This window comes from Heterodontus francisci, chromosome 32 (genome assembly GCF_036365525.1).
Source record: "Heterodontus francisci isolate sHetFra1 chromosome 32, sHetFra1.hap1, whole genome shotgun sequence".
In the NCBI taxonomy this organism is placed as follows: Eukaryota; Metazoa; Chordata; class Chondrichthyes; order Heterodontiformes; family Heterodontidae; genus Heterodontus; species Heterodontus francisci.
In genome coordinates this window covers 22245739-22269224 of record NC_090402.1, presented here as the reverse complement: position 1 = coordinate 22269224, position 23486 = coordinate 22245739, and the positions used below count along the sequence as shown (strand labels likewise).

General features: G+C 46.4%; 1 protein-coding gene across 6 annotated transcripts in view; it reads left to right on the top strand.

The window, feature by feature from the left end:
- The window catches only part of pbx3b (pre-B-cell leukemia homeobox 3b), a 266799-nt gene that overhangs the window by 203515 nt on the left and 39798 nt on the right, over positions 1-23486 (top strand). The gene's annotated exons all lie outside the window — the stretch shown is intronic.

Here is a 23486-nt window from a genome sequence, read left to right as displayed (position 1 = left end):
CTTTAGTGAGTCCTTGCTCACTGTTCTCTAACTGTAATTGTAAAGGAATTAACCACACAGGTTTTCTCATGTTTAAACAAGAAAGGTGTAAGTTTATTAACCTTAAAACTCTAACTCTGTTAAAACTACGAAGAATATGCGACGCAACCACGCTAGCATGCATACACAATAAACACACACACACAAATAGATATAGAGGAGGAGAAAGAATTAAAGGGGGGAAGGTTTGAAGTAGCAGATAGAATTCAGTTACTGTTGTTGGTTTTGCTGTGAAGTCTTTGATTGAAATTAAGTCTTGCAGTTCTCGTTGGGGCCCTGCACACTTTCAAACTTGTTTCACTGATATCAGAAGGCTGCAGGGGTCTTCTGTCTTGAAGCTTAAGTTACTTCCGTGGGTCCCTGAAACTTTGCGTGAGAGAGAGAGAGAGAGACCTTGCTTCTCTTTGGTCTTCAACGATTGCAGTCTGCCTCAAACCTTTTCTGTGAGCACAATTCAATCAATTCCCAGGTTGGTCAGCAGGTTAGTCATGGAACTAGCTCTTTGAGACAGCATTGCCTGCGAGGTTTGTTGATTCTTCAAAGCTTACTGGACACACTCTGGGTGGGGTAGGGGGGTGTGTTGGAATGCTGGCTTTTACACAATGACTCTCAATATCTTTTGATCATCACTATTGACAAAACCCATCTGACTAATTGAATCAGGGAGCACTCCCATTGGTCTCTCAAGGCAACTATCTCTCAGAATGTAAATGTGCAGCCATGTTTTCAGCCACTGCTCTGTGGTCTTTTAATAAGTTATGTTCAATGTCCAGTAAGCGTTCAAATAGTGTTCCATATGACAAAATTAATATGTTTCCATTTGGCAGGTGTGGTTTCCATCACACTCCATTAAAAGAAGTTAAACTTTCCCTTTGTAGGTGTAGAAGAAATTGTTTTACAATCAGAACCCCTCTTGGACTGTGCCAGCATACTGCAAGGCTATGGACCAGGTGCTGGAAGGTGGGATTAGAGTGGGCGGCTAGCTTTTTCAGCCAGAGCAGACACGATGGGCTGAATAGCTTCTTTCTGTGCCGTTACTTTTCTGTGGTTCTTGACGTACTATGTTAGAATTCAGACAGGCCCAGGTAATGAAGGATAGAACTGGAGTCGAGTCTTTGTACACTTACAAACTTTTATTTACAGAAACGCACATTACATATCATGCACCTCCAACCAACAACCAAACTTTCACTTTGCTCCTATATATATGAGCACAGGTGATCCCCAATTAATGCCGACCACCTGAATACAATTAACCCTCAATTGACCAGAGACAGACAGAGCGAGAGGGAGAGGAGCACAGTGGGAATGGAGGTTTAAAAAGCATACCAAAAGCCAAGAGTTGGAGACAGGAGACAGACAGAGCGAGAAAGAGGAGCAGGGAAAAATCGAAGAGTGACGTCACAATCAACAGTGAGAGCAGGGAAACAGAGAACCGCCAGGGTGAGTATACAGGTAAGCTTTTAATTTAATTTAAAATCAAATATAGCATCAAACATGACAGGCAAGCAGGTAGGTGATTGGTTTGGGAAGAAGCTACCTGTTTGGTGACTATCTGGTAAGTGATTAAAGTCCATTCTAATCTTAACGTTTAAAATAGTAAAGGAACTGGTGGTAAGCTTAATAAAATATATAAAAAAAAGGAAAATAAAATAAATAATTAAATTAATTAAGTAGTTAATTAAAACACATTAAGGATGACAGGATAGGTGCTGTGTCACGGCTGCAGCATGTGGGAGCTCTTGGATGCCACTGTGATCCAGGGCAAACACATCTGCAGTAAGTGATTGCAGCTCAAAGAGCTTCGGCTGAGAGTCACTGAACTGGAGGCCGAACTGCAGACACTGCGACACATCAGGGAGAGGGAAAGTTACCTGGATATTTTGTACCAGGAGACAGTCACACCCCTTAAGATAGGGTCATCGGATTTGGTCAGTGGTCAGGGACAGGAGAGTGTGGCTGCAGCTGAGTCAGGTAAAGGGCCCCAGAGGGCAGGAGTGCAGGAGCCTCAGCCTTTGGGATTGTCCAACAGGTTTGAGGTTCTTTCAGCTTGTTTGGATGAGAGTGGGGGCTGCAGGGTGGATGAGCAAACTGACCATAGCACCATGGTAAAGGAAGCCATTCAAGTGGAGGGGGAAAAAGGAATGTAGTGGTAGTAGGGGACAGTATAGTTAGGGGGATTGACATTGTTCTCTGCAGCAAAGAGCGAGACTCCAGGTGGTTGTGTTGCCTGCCCGATGCCAGGGTTCGGGACGTCTGCTCAGGGCTGGAGAGGAACTTACAGTGGCAGGGCGAGGATCCAGTTGTCGTGGTCCATGTAGGTACCAACGAAATAGCCAGGTCAAGGAAAGAGGTTCTGCATAGTCAGTATGAGGAGCTAGGCACCATATATTAAGAAGCAGACCCTCAAAGGTAGTAATCTCTGGATTATTACCTGAGCCACATGCAAATTGACATAGGGCAAATAAGATTAGAGAAATTAATGCGTGGCTCAAAGACTGGTGTGGTAGACCTGGGTTCCGGTTCGTGGGGCATTGGCACGAGTACCGGGGAAAGTGGGGGCGATATCGTTGGAACTGTCTACACCTGAACTGTGCTGGGGCCGCTGTTTTAGCGAGCCGCATAACTAGGCAAGTAGAGAAGGTTTTAAACTGAATAGTGGGGGCAATGGATCAAATCTGGGAAGATATAGTCATAGAGTCGTACAGCATAGAAATAGATCCTTCGGCCCACCACGTCCATGCCGACCATAATGCCTGTCTATACTAATCCCACCCGCCTGCATTAATTCCATATCCCTCTATGCCTTGCTCATTCAAGTGCCTGTCCAGATGCCTCTTAAATGTCGTTACTGTTCCTGCCTCCACCACCTCCTCAGGCAGCTCATTCCAGATACCCACTATTCTTTGTGTCAAAAATTTACCCCTTTGATCTCCTATAAACTTCCTCCCTGTCAGCTTAAATCTATGCCCTCTAGCTTTAGTCACCCCTACCATGGGAAACAGATTCTGGCTATCTACCCTATCTATGCCCCTCATAATTTTATATACCTCCATCATGTCACCTCTCAGCCTCCTTTGCTCCAGGTAAAACAGACCCAGCCTATCCAATCTCTCTTTATAACTCAAGCCCTCCAAACCAGGCAACATCCTTGTGAATCTTTTCTGCACCCTCTCGAGCTTAATCACATCCTTCCTGTAGTGCGGCGACCAGAACTGCACACCGTATTCCAAATGCGGCCTAACCAACATTATGTACAACTGTAACATGACGTCCCAACTCTTGTACTCAGTGCCTCGGCCGATGAAGGCAAGCATGCCATACGCCGCCTTCACCACCCTGTCTACCTGTGTTGCCACTTTCAGGGAACTATGTACTTCCACCCCAAGGTCTCTCTGCTCAACAACACTCCCCAGGGCAATGCCATTCACTGTATATGTCCTGCCCTGGTTTAACTTCCCAAAGTGCATCACTTCACACTTGTCTGGGTTAAATTCCATTTGCCACTCCCTTGCCCACTTTCCCAGTTGATCTATATCCTGTTGTAACCTTAGACAACCTTCGTCACTGTCCACTATACCACCAATTTTGGTGTCATCTGAAAACTTACTAATCATGCCCCTTACAGTCACATCTAAGTCATTAATATATATGACAAACAATAGAGGGCCCAGCACCGATCCCTGCGGCACACCACTGGTCACCGGCCTCCAATCTGAAAAACAACCCTCCACTACCACCCTCTGCCTCCTATCACCAAGCCAATTTTGTATCCAATTTGCTAGCTCACCCTGGATCCCATGTGTTCGAACCTTCTGGACCAGTGTACCATGCGGGACCTTGTCAAAGGCCTTGCTAAAGTGCATGTAGACAACGTCCATCGCCCTGCCCTCATCAATCCTCTTGGTCACCTCCTCAAAAAACTCAATCAAATTCGTGAGACATGATTTCCCACGCACAAAGCCATGCTGACTATCCCTAATCAGACCATGCCTTTCCAGATGCATATAAATCCTGTCTCTCAGAATCCCTTCCAATAACTTTCCCACCACTGATGTAAGGCTCACCGGCCTGTAGTTCCCTGGTTTATCCCTGCTGCCCTTCTTAAATAAAGGCACAACATTAGCTATCCTCCAGTCTTCCGGTACCTCACCCGTGGCTAACGATGATACAAAAATCTCTGCCAGGGCCCCAGCAATCCCCTCCCTTGCTTCCCATAGCATCCTAGGATACACCTGGTCAGGCTCTGGGGATTTATCCACCTTAATGCGCTTCAAAACTACAAAGGAGGAGGTGTTGGAAATGTTGATATGCTCCAGGATATCGGTGTTCCCTCTCTTGAACTCACTCGCTTCCATGACCTTCTCCACAGTAAATACGGAAGAGAAATATTCATTTAAGACCTCGCCCATTTCCCGTGGCTCCACACATAGATTGCCACACTGATCCTTAAGGGGACCTACTCGCTCCCTAACTACCCTTTTACTCTTAATATACTTATAGAATCTTTCAGGATTCTCCTTTATCTTATCTGCCAGGGAAATCTCATGGCCCCTTTTCGCCCTCCTAATTTCCTTCTTAAGTGTACTCCTACATCCCCTATACTCCTCGAGGGATTCGCTCGATCCCAGCTGCCTATACCTGACATATGCCTCCTTCTTTGTCCTGACCAGACCCGCAATATCCCTCATCAACCAAGCTTCCCTAAACTTGCCAGCCTTGCCCTTCCATCTAACAGGAACATGCCGGCCCTGAACTCTTCCTATCTCACTTTTAAAAGCCTCCCACTTGCCAGACGTCCCTTTACCTGCAAACAGCCTCTCCCATTCAACTTTTGAGAGTGCCTGTCTGATGCCATCGAAATTAGCTTTCCCCCAATTTAGGACTTCAACCTGAAGACCAGTCCTATCCTTTTCCATAACTATCTTGAAGCTAATAGAGTTATGGTCACTGGTCCCAAAGTGCTCCCCCACTGACACATCAACCACCTGCCCATCCTCATTTCCTAAGAGGAAGTCGAGTGTATCCCCTTCTCTAGTTGGGCCATCCACATACGGCTTCAGAAAACTATCCTGGACACACTTAACAAATTATTCCCCATCTGATCCCTTAGCATTAAGGCAGTCCCAGTCAATATTAGGGAAGTTAAAATCACCTACTATTACAATCCTATAATTCCTACACCTATCTGTGATTTCCCTTCATATATGCTCCTCCACTTCCCTCTGACTATTGGGGGGCCTATAGTATAATCCTATCAAAGTGATCACCCCTTTCTTATTTCTAAGTTCTACCCATATGGCCTCGCTGGACATTCCTCCTGGGCTATCCTCTCTAAGTGGTAAGATGGTAAATCAAGGAGTAAAGAGAAAGCAAGAGAGAAAGGTATTAATATGGGAAATGATAAACAGACCGTGACGGGAAGGGACAGAGCGTGCAAATCTAAGAATAAATCAACAGATAAGGCTAGAGGTTACAAAAATAATAAAAGGACAAAACTAAAGGCTCTGTATCTGAATGCACGTAGCATTTGAAACAAAACAGATGTACTGAGAGCGCAAATAGAAATAAGTAAGTACGATCTGATAGCCATTACAAAGACATGGCTGCAGGACGACATGGATTGGGACCTGAATGTTGAAGGGGACATGGCATTTAGGAAGGACAGGAAGCTATGAAAAGGTGAAGGGATAGCTCTGTTTATTAATTATGATATTAGCGCACTAGAGAGGGATGACCTAAGTTCAGGAGACCAGGATGTAGAAGCAGTTTGGGTAGAGATGAGAAATCATAAAGGCAAGGTCACTTGTGGGAGTGGTGTACAGGACACCTAACATTAACCACACTGTAGGACGGGGTATGAAGGAAGAAATAATGGCAGCTTGTCAGAAAGGTACAGCGATAATTATGGGGGATTTTAACCTACACATAAACTGGAAAAGTCAGATGGGCAGAGGTAGCCTAGTTGAGGAGTACATAGAATGTTTTCGGGATACTTTCTTGGAACAATACGTTCTAGAGCCAACCAGAAAGCAGGCTATGTTAGACCTGGTATTGTGCAACGAGATAGGATTAATTAAGGACCTCATAGTTAAGGCGCCCCCAGGTAGCAGAGATCATAATATGATTGAATTTTACATTCAGTTTGAGGGAGAGCAGAGTGGGTACAAGACTAGTATTTTAAACTTAAATAAGGGCAATTATGAGGGCATGAAAGCAGAGCTAGCTAAAGTGAACTGGCAAATTAGGTTAAGGGATAGGTCAATAGAGATGCAGTGGCAGACGTTGAAGGGGATATTTCAGAATACACAGAATAGATACATTTCAACGAGAAAGAAAAATTCCAAGGGTGGCTCTCGCCATCCGTGGTTAACTAAAACAGTTAAAGATAGTATCAAACTTAAAGACAAAGCCTATAATTGTGCAAAGGTGGGAGGCAGGTCAGAAGATTGGACAGAATATAGAAAACAGCAAAGAATGACTAAAAGATTGATAAGGAAGGTAAAATTAGAGTACGAGAGAAAGCTAGCTAGAAATATAAAGACAGATAGTAGGAGTTTTTCCAAATATTTTGAAAAGAAGAGTTAACAAAGTGAGCAACGGTCCTATAGAATGTGACTGGCGAATTAATAATGGATAATAAGGAGATGGCAGATGAACAAATATTTTGCATCGGTCTTCACTATTGAGGATACAAGGAACATCCCAATATTACCTGTAAGTCAGGAAATGAAAAGGAGGGAGGTACTCGAGAAAATTACAATCACCAGGGAAGTGGTACTAAACAAATTGTTGGAGCTGTGGGTTGACAAGTCCCCGGGTCCTAATGGACTTCATCCTAGGGCGTTAAAAGAAGTGGCTCGTGAGATAGTTGATGCGTTAGTTTTAATTTTTCAAAATTCCTTAGATTCAGGGAAGATTGGAAAATAGCGAATACAACTCCTTTTAAATGCCTGCTACCTGACCTGGACCCGACGACGTGTCGGGTTCGGGTCGGGTCCCTCTTCCGGATCTCGCTTTCGGGCTCTGCTCGGGTCAGGCCAGACACAGACAGTAAGTGCTCTGCTGGTAAGTATTGAAATTAAAAAACTTACCTGAGCTGGATGAAACTGAGTCTGCGCAGTGAGTGAGTGACGTCACTATGACGTCATCACGCGTGCGCTACAGCTTCCTGGAGGTCCGAGTTCGAAAGTAAGTATAGGGCTGGTCGGGTCGGGCTCGAGGCAAAATCGGAGGGACTTGGGCCGGGTTGCGCTCAGGTCTGCTGTGGTTCGATCGGGTTCGGGTCAGGTTCTTTTTCCCAACCTGAGCAGGACTTTAACGCCTTTATTCAGAAAGGGAGGGAGACAAAGCAGGAAACTACAGGCCAGTTAGCTTAACATCTGTCTTAGGGAAAATGTTAGAAGCTATTATTAAAGACGTTATAGGAGGGCATGGATTTGTGAAAGGGAAATCATGTTTAACCAATTTATTGGAGTTCTTTGAAGGAGTTACATGTGCTGTGGATAAAGATGAACTTGTGGATGTATTGTACTTAGAGTCATAGAGTTATACAGCACAGAAACAGGCCCTTCAGCCCATCGTGTCTGTGCCGGCCATCAAGCACCTATCCTAATCCCATTTTCCAGCACTTGGCCTGTAGCCTTGTATGCTATGGCGTTTCAAGTGCTCATCTAAATACTTCTTAAATGTTGTGATGGTTCCTGCCTCCACCACCTCTTCAGGCAGTGCGTTCCAGATTCCAACCACCCTTTGGGTGAAATTTTTTTTCCTCAAATCCCCTCTAAACCTCCTGCCCCTTACCTTAAATCTGTGCCCCCTTGTTATTGACACTTCTGCTAAGGGAAAAAGTTTCTTCCTATCAATGCCCCTCATAATTTTGTATAACTCAATCAGGGCCCCCCTCAGCCTTCTCTGCTCCAAGGACAAAAACCCTAGCCTATCCAGTCTTCATAGCTGAAATGCTCCAGCCCAGGCAACATCCTGGTGAATCTCCTCTGCACCCTCTCGAGAGCAATCGCATCCTTCCTACTGTGTGGTGCCCAGAACTGTACACAGTACTCCAGCTGTGGCCTAACTAGTGTTTTATACAGTTCCATCATAACCTCCCTGCTCCTATATTCTATGCCTCGTCTAATAAAGGCAAGTATCCTATATGCCTTCCTAACCACCTGATATAACTGTGCTGCTGCCTTCAGTGATTTATGGACAAGTACACCATAGTCCTTCTGACCCTCTGCACTTCCTAGTGTCCTACCTTCCATTGTATATTCCCTTGCCTTGTTAGTCCTCCCAAAATGCATCACCTCACTTCTCAGGATTAAATTCCATTTGCTACTGCTCCACCCATCTTACCAGCCCATCTATGGTGTCCTGTAATCTAAGGCTTTCCTCCTCACTATTTACGATACCACCAATTTTCGTGTCATCTGCGAACTTACTGATCATACCTCCTATAGTTACATCTACATCATTAATGTACACTACAAACAGCAAGGGTCCCAACACTGATCCCTGCGGTACACCACTGGTCACAGGCTTCCACTCGCAAAAACAACCTTCGACCATCACCCTCTGACTCCTGCTACTAAGCTAATTTTGGATCCAAATTGCCCTGGATCCATGGGCTCTTACCTTCTTAACCAATCTCCCATGCGGGACCTTATCAAGAGCCTTACTGAGGTCCATGTAGACTACATCAAATGCTTTACCCTCATCGACACATCCAGTCACCTCCTCGAAAAATTCAATCAAATTTGTTAGACACGATCTTCTCCCCCTGACAAAAACATGCTATTCCCAATTAATCCCTGCCTCTCCAAGTGAAGATTAATCATGTCCCTCAGAATGTTTTTCAATAGTTTCCCTACCATGTTGTTAGACTCACTGGCCTGTAAGTACCTGTTTTATCCCTGCTACCCTTCTTGAATAATGGTCCCACATTCGCTGTCCTCCAGTCCTCTGGTACCTCTCCTGTGGCCAGAGAGGATTTGAAAATTTGTGTCAGAGCCCCTGCTATCTCCTCCCTTGCCTCACATAACAGCCTGGGATACATCTCATCTGGGCCTGGAGATTTATCCACTTTTAAGCCCACTAAAACAGCTAATACTTCCTCCCTTTCAATGCTAATTTGTTCAACTATATCACAGTCCCCCTCCCTGATCTCTACACCTACATTGTCCTTCTCCATAGTGAACACAGATGAAAAGTAATCATTTAAAACCTCTCTATGTCCTCCAGCTCCACACATTTTGCCACTTTGGTCCCTAATGGGCCCTACTCTTTCCCTGCTTATCCTCTTGCTCTGAATATACTTATGAAACGCCTTGGGATTTTCCTTTATCTTGCCCACCAATATTTTTCATGTCCCCTCTTCGCTCTCCTAATTACTTTTTTAAGTACTCCCCCTACATTTTCTATACTTCTCTAGGGCCTCCGCTGTTTTCAGCACTCTGAATCTGCCATAAGCGTCCTTTTTTTTCCTTATCCAGTCCTCTATATCACTTGACATCCAGGGTTCCCTGGACTTGTTGGTCCTACCCTTCACCTTTACGGGAACATGTTGGCCCTGAACACACTCCCTTTCCTTTTTGAATGACTCCCACTGGTCTGATGTAGACTTTCCAACAAGTAGCTGCTCCCAGTCCACTTTGGCCAAATCCTGTTTTATCATATTGAAATTGGCCTTCCCCCAATTCAGTACTTTTATTTCTGGTCCCTCTTTGTCCTTTTTCATAACTACCTTAAATCTTAGAGTTATGGTCACTATCCTCGAAATGCTCCTCCACTGACACTTCTACCACTTGTCCGGCTCCATTCCCTAGGATTAGGTCCAGTACTGCCCCTTCTCTTGTCGGACTTTCTACGTGCTGGCTCAAAAAGCTCTCCTGTATGCACTTTAAGAATTCCGCCCCCTTTAAGCCTTTTGCACTAAGACTATCTCAGTTGATATTGGGGAAGTTGAAATGCTCTACTATTATTCCCCTAAAATTTTTGCACCTCTCTGAGATTTCCCTACATATCTGCTCCTCTATCTCTTCCTGACTGTTTGGAGGCTTGTAGTGATTGCCCCCTTTTTGTTTTTGTTCTACCCAAATGGCCTCATTTGAGGAACCTTCTAAGATATCATCCCTCCTTGCTGCAGTAATTGACTCCTTGATCAACAGTGCAATTCCACCTCCTCTTTTACACCCTACCCTGTCACGCCTGAAGATTCTATACCCTGGAATATTGAGCTGCCAGTCCTGCTGTTATGTCAACCATGTCTCTGTGATAGCAATAATATCATATTCCCATGTGTTACTCAATGTCCTCAATTCATCTACCTTACTACTAAGACTCCTTGTGTGAAAATAGATGCAATCCAGCCTTGCATTATTCGCAGGTCTATATTTGCTATATCTGTACCCCTTAAGATAGAATCCCCTTTCACTATAGCTCTCCCACTTTTTTCCCCCTCCTCCTGTGCAACTGAGCCACCTGTGGTGCCACAGACTTGGCTCTTGCTGCATTCCCCTGAGAAGCTATCTCCCCCAACTGTATCCAAAGCGGAAAATCTGTTAGATAAGGAGATGGACCCAGGGGACTCCTGCACTACCTGCCTAGTTCTTCTACTCTGCCTGGCGGTCACCCATTCCCTTTCTGCCTGAGCAGTCTTTACCTGTGGTGTGACCACCTCCCTGTACTTGCTATCCACGATAATTTCAGCCTCGCGGATGCTCTGCAGTGTCTCCAGCTGCCGCTCCAGATCCAAAATGCGGATTTCGAGTAGATTTCCAGAAGGCATTTGATAAGGTGCCACATCAAAGGTTATTGCAGAAATTAGAAGCTCATGGTGTAGGGAGTAACATATTGGCATGGATAGAAGATTGGTGAGCTAACAGGGATCTGTGCTGGGGTCTCAACTTCTTATAATTTAAATAAATGACTTAGATGAAGGGACTGAAGGCATGTTTGCTAAATTTGCTGATGACACAAAGATAGGTAGGAAAGTAACTTGTGAAGAGGACATAAGGGGGCCACAAAGGGATATAGATAGATTAAGTGAGTGGGCAAAAGACCTGGCAAATGGAGTATAATGTGGGAAAGTGGGAAATTGTCCACTTTGGCAGGAAGAATAAAAAAGAAGCATATTATCTAAATGGTGAGAGATTGCAGAGCTCTGAGATGCAGAGGGATCTGGGTGTCTTAGTGCATGACTCGCAAAAGGTTAGTATGCAGGTACAGCACATAATTAGGAAAGCTAATAGAATGTTATCATTTATCACAAGGGGAATTGAATACAAAAGTAGGGAGGTTATGCTTCAGCTATACAGGGCATTGGTGAGACCACATCTGGAGTACTGTGTACTGTACTGGTCTCCTTATTTAAGGAAGGATGTAAATGTGTTGGCAGTACAGTGAAGATTTACTAAACTAATGCCTGGAATGGGCGGGCTGTCTTATGAGGAAAGGTTGGACAGGCTAGGCTTTGTATCCGATGGAATTTAGGAGAGTAAGAGGCGACTTGATTGAAACATATAAGATCCTGAGGGGTCTTGACAGGGTGAATGTGGAAAGGATGTTTCCCCTTGTGGGAGAATCTAGAAGTAGGGGTCATTATTTAAAAATAAGGGTCGCCCATTTAAGACGGAGATAAGGAGAAATTTTTTTTCTCAGAGGAATCTTTGTGAATCTTTGAAATTCTGTTCCTATAAAGGTGGTGGAAGCAGAGTCTTTGAATATTTTTAAGGCAGAGGTAGATAGATTCTTGATAAGCAAGAGGGTGGAAGGTTATTGGAGGTAGGTGGAACGTGGAGTAATCAGTTCAGCCATGAACTTATTGAATGGCAGAGCAGGCTCGAAGGGCCAAGTGACCTACTCCTGCTCCTAATTTGTATGTTCGTATGATATACAATTAACATATCTGTGTGGAGTTTGCAAGTTCTCCCTGTGTCTGCGTGGGTTTTCTCTGGGTGCTCCGGTTTCCTCCCACAAGCCAAAAGACTTGCAGGTTGATAGGTAAATTGGCCATTATAAATTGTCACTAGTATAGGTAGGTGGGAGGGAAATATAGGGACAGGTGGGGATGTTTGGTAGGAATATGGGATTAGTGTAGGATTAGTATAAATGGGTGGTTGATGTTCGGCACAGACTCGGTGGGCCGAAGGGCCTGTTTCAGTGCTGTATCTCTAATCTAAATATCGTTTGTATGTAACCGATGGCTGTCCCAAAGATAAACCTAGCAGATTTACTGAGGCTGGCAAAAGCCAAGTGCTGATTTTACTGGGTCTTTCTCAGGTGCTTATGTATTTGTCCACTAAATATTCTGAGTTGGATTGCAGTCTGACATTATAATATGATGGTGTCAGTGTGACGATGCATTGTGGCTTGCCTAGCACTTGTGTCTCCCTTATGATACATTGGGTGGACATGTGTTATTGCTGACATTATTCCAAACACTTTCACCTGTGCACACTGTCCAAAAGTCACAGTCAGTTTGTGCATGTGCAGACTTTTGAGATTGCGATCAAGAGCCAACCTACACAGAATCCAGCTCTACTTTTCACACTTTTAATTGCTGGAGTGCAACCCAGAAAATAGAGACCACCAAATGTGAAAATGGTTAAAGGAGGACTGAATCAACAACAGTTCTGTCTTGTGTGAAGTGATTTGGTCATCAATTTTCTATTATTAAAGACCAAAGAGTGAAAATCCTCTTTTTAAAAAAAATAGAAGAATGCCTGTTTATTTCCATAAATAATAAAATCATAGGCACATAATTTTGAAGCCTACAATTTTTGAGACACAATTTTGTTAGCAATATTAGTCATAGAGAAAAACAAATATTCTAATTTTAAGAGGAACTTCAACCCTCCTTTCGGTTACTCATGAAAATGCAGCTGTTAAGAATTGGCCTCTGTAGCCTGAATTTTCCTACCTTTACCATGTGACTTTCAATGGTTATTCTGCAAAAGGGGCAGGAATCCATTATGCAAAATCTTTGCCCAGTTTTTCACCAACATTTCCACCACATATGAGGCGGAAATGATGTGCTGACATCATGGTAGCAATTTTAACCTGACACGCTTATCGGGAAACTGACGGGATTAGGTGCAACATTGTTTGCACATCACACCAATTTTACTCTCCATTCAATTTGTTGATGGCATTCCATCTGATCCCATGGGTTTCTTCTCGGTGAGTTAGGTTAAAATTACCCCCGTGTGTCTATCTCCTATCATTACTGTCTCATTAATGCTGAACTTACATCATGCTTGTAAAAATGGATGTCTAGTATGGTGAGAGAAATTTTGATATAAAGAGCCAAGCAGCTGTTATGAAAGAATTTTTTTTTTTTAATTCTCAGTTGATTTTTTTTTCCTTTTCCTTGCCTTCTGTGTAGTGTTCCCACTTTTCCCTTCCCTTTCTAAAAAAAGCCTCAGTGGCAAATAATTTTTGGGAGAATAAGAGGAGAAAAGGAAGACGATGAGGTGAGAGTGATTGCTCTTGACATCACGGCAGCATTTGACCGAATATGGCATTAAGGAGCCCTAGCAAAACTGGAGTCAATGGGAATCGGGGGAAAGCTTTCTGCTGGTTGGAGTCATACCTAGCACAAAGGAAGATGGTTGCGGTTGTTGGAGGTCAATCATCTCAACTCTTGCAGTGATGACCTGGAACTTTCAGGGTAGTGTCCTAGGCCCAACCATCTTCAGCTGCTTCATCAATGACCTTCCTTCAATCATAAGATCAGAAGTGGGGATGTTCGCTAATGATCGCACAATGTTCAGCACCATTTGTGATTCCTCAAATACTGAAGCAGTCCGTGTAGAAATGCAGCAAGATCTGGACAATATCAGGGTTGGTCTGATAAGTGGCAAGTAACACAAGTGGTAGGCAATTACTATCTCAAACAAAAGAGAATCTAACCATCTCCCCTTGTCATTCAATGGCATTACAATCGCTGAATCCCCCACTATCAACATCCTGGGGCTGACCATTGACCAGAAACTGAACTGGAGTGGCCATATAAATACCATGGCTACAAGAGCAGGTCAGGGGCTGTGAATTATGCAGAGAGTAACTCACCTACTTACTCCCAAAGCCTGTCCATCTACAAGTTATAAGTCAGATGTGTGATGGAATACTCTCCACTTGCCTGGATGGGTGAAGATCCAACAACACTCAAGAAGGTAGACACCATCCAGGACAAAGCAGCCCGCTTGATTAGCACCCCATCCACAAACATTCACTCCCTCCACCACTGACGCACAGTGGCAGCAGTGTGTCTCATCTATAAGATGCACTACAGTAACGCACCAAGGCTCCTTAGACAGCACCTTCCAAACCCGCGACCACTACCACCTTTAAGGACAAGGGCAGCAAATGCATGGGAACACCACCACCTGCAAGTTCCGCTCCAAGCCACACACCATCCTGACTTGGAACTATATGCTGTTCCTTCACTGTTGCTGGGTCAAAATCCTGGAACTCCCTTCCTAACAGCACTGTGGGTGTACCAACCCCACATGGATTGCAGTTCAAGAAGGTGGCTCATCACCACCTTCTCAAGGGCAATTAGGACTGGACAATAAATGCTGGCCTAGCCAGTGACGCCCACATCCCATGAATGAATTTTAAAAAAAGACAAGTTGGTCAGGTAACAGAAGAGGTGCATGGCATACAACTGGACCATGAACATCACATGTTCTGATTGATGCCACCTTATCAAAAACTTACAAACCTTGCCAAAAACAATCTCTCCATGCGCAACAATTCGTGTAACCATAATTTTAATGAAAACCCACACTTTGTTTATGAGACGTTTCCACAGTGAAAGTATGCCACATACGACCTCTTAAAACTAATCTAATGCTCTTTCTCGGTGTTATCTGAGTAGCAAAAATGTGTAATGCTGTCTGATGCACATCACTAAAACCGTCGTGGGACAAAGGTGGTCGTGTCTCATGGCGTTCAAAGCCTGAGGTGAGCCATTTCAAGACTGCACCTCATCTGCTGCTGCAAGGGCATCCTGGTCCTACTTCCTTTCTGCTATGTGTGCTGCATCTTATCGGTGCTTTCCTGCCATGCCACTTGTACCGGGCACTGGATCTATACATTCACTAATCTGCAAGAAAGCGGACCTAATGGTAGCAGAGAAATGGTTGTGTATAATTGCTCACCAAGATTGGGGAAAACTAGGAGAGACAGCCTTTCCCTCAATGGGACTTGAACCTCTTCGGCAGCACACTGATCATTCATGTCAGAAGCTAAGACCGTCGTTGTGGTTTCTGTCATGGGATCCCCATTGCATATTTGGCCTAGTGGTGCAAAGGCATCCACCATGGTGTTGCAGACATGGGTAGACGACTCCTCCAACCAATTTGTCATCTGCTGGATGTCAGAAACCATTCCAAGGGCTGGATTTTTAAAGCCCACTGGAGGCAGGAGTGGGTGCAAGCATGATTTAAAGATCATGTTCTCGGAGGTCGTCACTGGGTCCCATCGCCTCTGGAACGCGAAGCCATTTTTAAAGAGACGCCAGGAGGGAGGGAACATCGCCCCGCACGCCTCCAATTAAGTGTCTGTTGAGCTCGTTGAGGAGCTCATTAACAGGTTTGTCAACAGCAGCTTACAATTTTTAAAGGAAAGTAAGGTGGAGAACGCACTATCTGGAACACAGCAGGGAGTACAAGTTGTGAACAGGGGGTCATGAGGACAATGGGAAGGGCTGATTAAAATAATGCAAATACACAAAATAAAGCTTAGCTGCTCCAAAAGTGCCACCAAGTAGCCATTGCTGTAACTGTAAGACGTTCTTTTCTCAGTGGTGAGTGGCAGGAATCCGGAGAGGGAAGTGAGGCTGCTGGCATCACTTGGGCACCTGGGGTTGGCAGAGGAAGGCCTGGTGAATGCACAAAGTCCAGCTGAGGGAGTTCGGGTTGGAATAGGCTACTCTGACATTGGACAGAGCAGCCAGGATGAGTTTCAGCTGATGCAACCTCCTGGCCAGCAGGAGGCCAGAGGAACACAGCGAGGGGGAGGGGGGTGGGTGGTAGTGGGCGGTGGGCAAGTGGAAGAAGGCGCTACCCTAGACATCAGGTCGACCGCCCAAGAATCAGCTGCCTTTAAATAACAGAGCGCCAGGTCTGTAGGAGGCTACACCTATCCAGGCAGATGGTCTCGAACCTGTGTGCTCTGATCCACAATGTCCTTATGGCAGTCCCATATCTGCAGCTGCCAAGCTCACCGTCACCCTGAATTTCTATGCAACCGGCTCATTCCAGGGATCAGCTGCAGATCTAGGTGGCATCTCTCAATTAGCAGCTCATCATGCCATCAGGCAGGTCACAGATGCCATTTTCGGAAGGGTGGGGGACTACTCCATTTTGACACAGATGGGCCAGCACAACCACTGACATTGAGCTTTGCTGCCATTGATGGATTCCCTCAGGTCCAGGAGGTCATCAATTGCACCCATATATCCATGAAGGCAATGACAGACGAACTAGTCAGATTCCTGAACAGAAAGGGCTACCACTCATTGAATGTCCAGCTGATCTGTGACCACAGGAAGTGGATCTTGCAGGTCTGCGCCCAGTTCGTGGGCAGCTGTCATGACCCCTTCATCTTGCAAGAGTCCCAGATGCCACACTGCTTCAGGCCTACATCCAGACTCCATGGGTAGCTACTGGGGGGATAAGGTTTTCCCCTAAGGAGGTGGCTGCTAACGCACTTTCGAAACTCAGACATTGATGTGGAGAGGCACTACAACCTGAGCTATCTCCTAACATGGACCTGCATTGAACAGACCATTGACTTCCGTTACCTTGACCTGACAGGTGGTGCCCTCCAGTACGAGCCAGCTAGAGTCTCTTCTATCGTGGTTGTCTGCTGTGCCCTGCACAACATGATAGTGGAAAGAGGCCTGGAGATGGATGAAGAGGAGGAGGAGCTGGAACGCCACGCCACATCGGAGGAGGACTGGGAGGAAGAGGAAGCCGGTGCCCAGGCAGCAGAGGACGCCTGGCCATGCTGTCCCAGACCTCAGGGTGAACTGCAGGCTGGCTTCGCAGTAAGGGCCACGTTGATTCAGCAGCGCTTCATCTGTTCTCCCTCCACTGAGCCTTTGCAACCGATGGTCCCAAAATTCACCTTCCAGCATACAGAGTTATTTCACTGCTATGACCCTTAACTACGAGGTTGCATTGGCAGCCGTGAACATGCAGATGACATGGGCACATTACATTCTCAGAGCCTCAGGTCCCTGCCACCCGCCCCGTAATGCGACGATCCCCTTTTGAGATGAGACAATAACAACTCACCTGTTAGAGTGGTGAAATAAAGAAATAACAGACTGATGTAGGCAGTAGCACCCAGGTGACCCATTAAGTGAATTCAATGCTCTGGTGCTTTCCTCTCCCTAACACTACTATGGAGTGCTACCTCTGTGGCAGAGGATAAGGTGGAGGCAGCCTGCTCCTTACTCTCTGTCACCAGCTGAGATGCATGTGGCTTCTTTCTTTGTCTTGGAGGTGCCCGTGAGTGCTGCTCCATAAGCTGCCCTGGCACACAGATGGCTCCTGAGTCAGAGGTGGCGAGGGGCCAAAAGATGACGCTGGTGCCCCCTGAGCGGTGACCTCTTCGTCTGCTGCTAGGACCATCTCAGCACTTTCCTGCTGCCCGTGGATGCTGGATGCGGCCAGTGACTGGGACGCAGCTGGCATCCACTCCGAGCATCTCTGCGCCATCAGCAACACTGAGCAGTCAATCTATGGAAAGTTTCACTCCTGTGCGTATCGGCAAGCTGCTCCTGCATCATTCAGAGTGTTGCTGCATTTGGCTCTCCGAGAAGTTTCCAAATATCTCAATGAAGCAGTGTATGAGATCAAATTACTGAGTCATGATAGAGCACATGTGCTGCATGGACTCCTCCATTGTATGCTCATGGCTCTTGAGGACCTCAGGGAACTCCGACAAACAGGAACTTATCTGAAATAAAAAAATGTGCTGGAAATACTCAGCAGGTCAGGCAGCATCTGTGTAGAGAGAAGCAGAGTTAACGTTTCAGGTCCATGACCTTTCATCAGAACTGAAACATTTTTTTATTCATTCATGGGATGTGGGCGTCGCAGGCCAGGCCAGCATTTATTGCCCATCCCTAATTGCTCTTGAGAAGGTGGTGGTGAGCTGCCTTCTTGAACTACTGCAGTCCATGTGGGGTAGGTACACCCACAGTGCTGTTAGGGAGTTCCAGGATTTTGACCCAGCGACAGTGAAGGAATGGCGATTATAGTTGTGAGTCAGGATGGTGTGTGACTTGGAGAGGAACTTGCAGGTGGTGGTGTTCCTATGCATTTGCCGCCCTTGTCCTTCTAGTTGGTAGAGGTCACGGGTTTGGAAGGTGCTGTCTAAGGAGCCTTGGTGCGTTGCTGCAGTACATCTTGTAGATGGTACACACTACTGCCACTGTGCGTCGGTGGTGGAGGGAGTGAATGTTTGTAGATGGGGTGCCAATCAAGCAGGCTGCTTTGTCCTGGATGGTGTGGAGCTTCTTGAATGTTGGAGCTGCACCCATCCAGGCAAGTGGAGAGTATTCCATCACACTCCTGACTTGTGCCTTGTAGATGGTGGGCAGGCTTTGGGGAGTCAGGAGGTGAGTTACTCGCCGCAGGATTTCTGGCCTCTGACTTTCTATTGTAGCCACGGTATTTATATGGCTACTGCAGTTCAGTTTCAGGTCATTGGTAACCCGTAGGATGTTGATAGTGGCGGATTCAGCAATGGTAATGCCATTGAATGTCAAGGGGAAATGGTTAGATTCTCTTTTGTTGGAGATGGTCATTGCCTGGAACTTGTGTGGCGCGAATGTTACTTGCCACTTATCAGCCCAAGCCTGGATATTGTCCAAGTCTTGCTGCATTTCTACACTGACTGCTTCAGTATCTAAGGAGTCACGAATGGTGCTGAACATTGTGCAATCATCAGCGAACATCCCCACTTCTGACCTTATGATTGAAGGAAGGTCATTGATGAAGCAGCTGAAGATGGTTGGGCCTAGGAACTCCTGCAGTGATATCCTAAAGCTCAGATGATTGACCTCCAACAACCACAACCATCTTCCTTTGCGCTAGGTATGACTCCAACCAGCAGAGGGTTTTCCCCCTGATTCCCATTGACCTCAGTATTGCTATGGCTCCTTGATGCCATACTCGATATCAAATGTTGCCTTGATGTCAAGGGCAGTCACTCACACTTCATAGAACATAGGACAGCACAGTACAGGCCCTTCGGCCCACGATGTTGTGCCGAACCTTTAACCTACTCTAAGATCAAACTAACCACCTACCCTTCATTCTACTATCATCCATGTACCTATCCAAGAGTCGCTTAAATGCCCCTAATGTATCTGCTTCTACTACCACCACTGGCAGCGCATTCCACGCACCCACCACTCTCTGTGTAAAGAACCTACCTCTGACATCTCCCCGAAACCTTCCTCCAATCACCTTAAAATTGTGCCCCCTGGTGATAGCCCTTTCCACCCTGGGAAAAAGTCTCTGACTATCCACTCTATCTATGCCTCTCATCATCTTGTACCCCTCTATCAAGTCACCTCTCATCCTTCTTCGCTCCAATGAGAAAAGCCCTAGCTCCCTCAATCTTTCTTCGTAGGACATGCCCTCCAGTCCAGGCAGCATCCTGGTAAATCTCCTCAGCACCCTCTCTAAAGCTTCCACATCCTTCCTATAATGAGGCGACCAGAACTGAACACAATATTCCAAGTGTGGTCGAACCAGGGCCTTGTAGAGCTGCAGCATAACCTCGCGGCTCTTAAACTCAATCCCCCTGTTAATGAAAGCCAACACACCATACTCCTTCTTAACAACCCTATCAACTTGGATGGCAACTTTGATCGATCTATGGACATGGACCCAAGATCCCTCTGTTCCTCCACACTACCAATAATCCTGTCTTTAAGCCTGTATTTTGCATTCAAATTCGACCTTCCAAAATGAATCACTTCACACTTTTCCAGGTTGAACTCCATTTGCCACTTCTCAGCCCAGCTCTGCATCCTATCAATGTCCCGTTGCAACCTACAACAGCCTTCCACACTATCCACAACTCCAGCAACCTTCGTGTCATCGGCAAACTTGCGAACCCAGCCTTCCACTTCCTCATCCAAGTCATTTATAAAAATCACAAAGAGCAGAGGTCCCAGAACAGATCCTTGTGGAACACCACTGGTCACCGAGCTCCATGCTGAATACTTTCCATCTACTACCACCCTCTGTCTTCTATGGGCCAGCCAATTTTGTATCCAGACAGCCAACCTTCTCTGTATCCCATGCCTCCTTACTTTCTGAATGAGCCTACCATGGGGAACCTTATCAAATGCCTTGCTAAAATCCATATACACCACATCCACTGCTCTTCCTTCATCAATGTGTTTTGTCACATCTTCAAAGAATTCAGTAAGGCTTGTGAGGCATGACCTGCCCCTCACAAAGCCATGCTGACTGTCTCTAATCAAACCATGCTTTTCCAAGTAATCATAAATCCTGTCTCTCAGAATCCTCTCCAATAATTTGCCCACTACCGACGTAAGACTGACTGGTCTATAATTCCCAGGGTTATCCCTATTCCCTTTCTTGAACAAGGGAACAACATTTGCCACCCTCCAATCATCCGGTACTACTCCAGTGGACAGTGAAGACGCAAAGATCATCGCCAAAGGCGCAGCAATCTCTTCCATCGCTTCCCGTAATATCCTTGGGTATATCCCGTCTGGCCCCGGGGACTTATCTGTCCTCATATCATTCAAAATTTCCAGCACATCCTCCCTCTTAACCTCAACCTGTTCGAGCATATCAGCCTGTTCCACGCTGTCCTCACAAACGACCAGGTTCCTCTTCACCTCTTGAGTTCAGCTCTTTTGTCCATGTTTGAACCAAGGCTGTAATGAGGTCAGGAGCTGAGTGGCCCTTGCGGAACCCAAACTGAGTGTCACTGAGCAGGTTATTGCTAAGCAAGTGCCGCTTGATGGCACTGTTGATGACACCTTCCATCACTTTACTGATGATTGAGAGTAGGCTGATAGGGTGGTAATTGGCCAGGTTGGACCTGTCCTGCTTTTTGTGTACAGGACATACCTGGCCAATTTTCCACATTGCAGGGTAGATGCCAGTGCTGTAGCTGTACTGGAACTGCTTGGCTCGGGGCGCGACAAGTTCTGGAGCACAGGTCTTCAGTACTATTGCCGGAATATTGTCAGGGTCCATAGCCTTTGCAGTATCCAGTGCCTTCAGTCGTTTCTTGATATCACGCAGAGTGAATCGAATTGGCTGAAGTCTGGCATCTGTGATGCTGGGGACTTCAGGAGGAGGCCGAGATGGATCATCAACTCGGCACTTCTGGCTGAAGATTGTTGCAAATGCTTCAGCCTTATCTTTCGCACTGATGTGCTGGGCTCCCCCATCATTGAGGATGGGGATATTTGTGGAGCCACCTCCTCCAGTTAGTTGTTTAATTGTCCACCACCATTCACGATTGGATGTGGCAGGACTGCAGAGCTTAGATCTGATCTGTTGGTTATGGGATCGCTTAGCTCTGTCTATCACATGCTGCTTACGCAATGTGGCACGCAGATAGTCCTGTGTTATAGCTTCACCAGGTTGACACCTCATTTTGACATATGCCTGGTGCTGCTCCTGGCATGCTCTCCTGCACTCTTCATTGAACCAGGGTTGGTTTCCTGGCTTGATGGTAATGGTAGAGTGGGGGATATGCCGGGCCATGAGGTTACAGATTGTGGTTGAGTACAATTCTGCTGCTGCTGATGGCCCACTGCGCCTCATGGATGCCCAGTTTTGCATTGCTAGATCTGTTCGAAATCTATCCCATTTAGCACGTTGTAGTGCCACACAACACGAAGGAGGGTATCCTCAATGTGAAAGCGGGACTTCGTCTCCACAAAGACTGTGCGGTGGTCACTCCTACCAATACTGTCATGGACAGCTGCATCTGCGGCAGGCAGATTGGTGAGGACAAGGTCAAGTATGTTTTTCCCTCTTGTTGGTTCCCTCATCACCTGCCGCATACCCAGTCTAGCAGATATGTCTTTTAGGACTCGGCCAGCTCGGTCAGTAGTGGTGCTACCAAGCCACTCTTGGTGATGGACATTGAAGTCCCCCACCCAGAGTACATTCTGTGCCCTTGCCACCCTCAGTTCTTCCTCCGAGTGATGTTCAACGTGGAGGAGTACTGACTCATCAGCTGAGGGAGGGCGGTAGGTGGTAATCAGCAGGTTTCCTTGTTCATGTTTGACCTGATGCCATGAGACTTCATGGGGTCCAGAGTCGATGTTGAGGACTCCCAGGACAACTCCCTCCCTACTGTATACCACTGTGCTGCCACCTCTGCTGGGTCTGATCTGCCTGTGGGACAGGACATACCCAGGGATGGTGATGGCAGAGTCTGGGACATTGTCTGTCAGGTATGATTCGATGAGTATGACTATGTCAGGCTGCTGCTTGACTAGTCTGTGGGACAGCTCTCCCAACTTTAGCACAAGCCCCCAGATGTTAGTAAGGAGGACTTTGCAGGGTTGACAGGGCTGGGTTTGCCATTGTCGTTTCCGGTGCCTAGGTCGATGCCGGGTGGTCCGTCCGGTTTTTTATCTGACTCTGGTTCTCCAGGAAGGCCCTCCTTGTCTGTGACACCCGAGGCCCAGCATTTTCGCCCAGCAAAGCATCGCTGTGTCTGTCCTCCGAAGGGGACTGCCCAAACGTGACTCCTACGTCACCTTCCTCATCCTGCTCGCGCATGCTGTGAGGTTCATCCAATGCTCCCCTTTCTATGCTACTCTGTGGCCCAAACAAGGTGAGTGTTTCTGTTCTGGTGGAAGGTGCCAAGGTGTGATGTCTCCTCCACCTCCACCGAGAATGTTGGCGCTGATACGGCAGGTACACTTTGGCGACACTCTGCAACTGGCCCTGTGGGAGACACAAGAAAATGGTAATGAGAACTGGTCCTACTTAACAAGTGCCCCAGCACAACCAATCCCTCAGATGACAGCGGTCTAAGATCTTTATTTTACGTTGGGCAGGGAGTCTCCTCCATGCTCTTCATGTCAAGAAAGAGCTGTCCAATGACCCTGTTGCTCGTGGCCTCTTTGTCGCCATCCCCCACCAAATGCCTCAATGACACCCTGACGATCTCGAGCACAGTCTCCACCACTGCTGTCGGAGTGTGGAGCTTGGCCACTCCACCTCCTGTTCTAGCAATCTCCTGCGTATTATGGGCTTTCTTCTCTTACAGGATGAGAGGAGATAGATTCATGAATAGTTGCCCTCCCTCATCTCTTGCAGCATGGCATAGATGAGGGCTGATGTTCCCTTCAGTGATGTTGCCATCTGAATGTCACCCCATATGTGAAGGTGCCTGTGTCTCAGTGTTGTTCA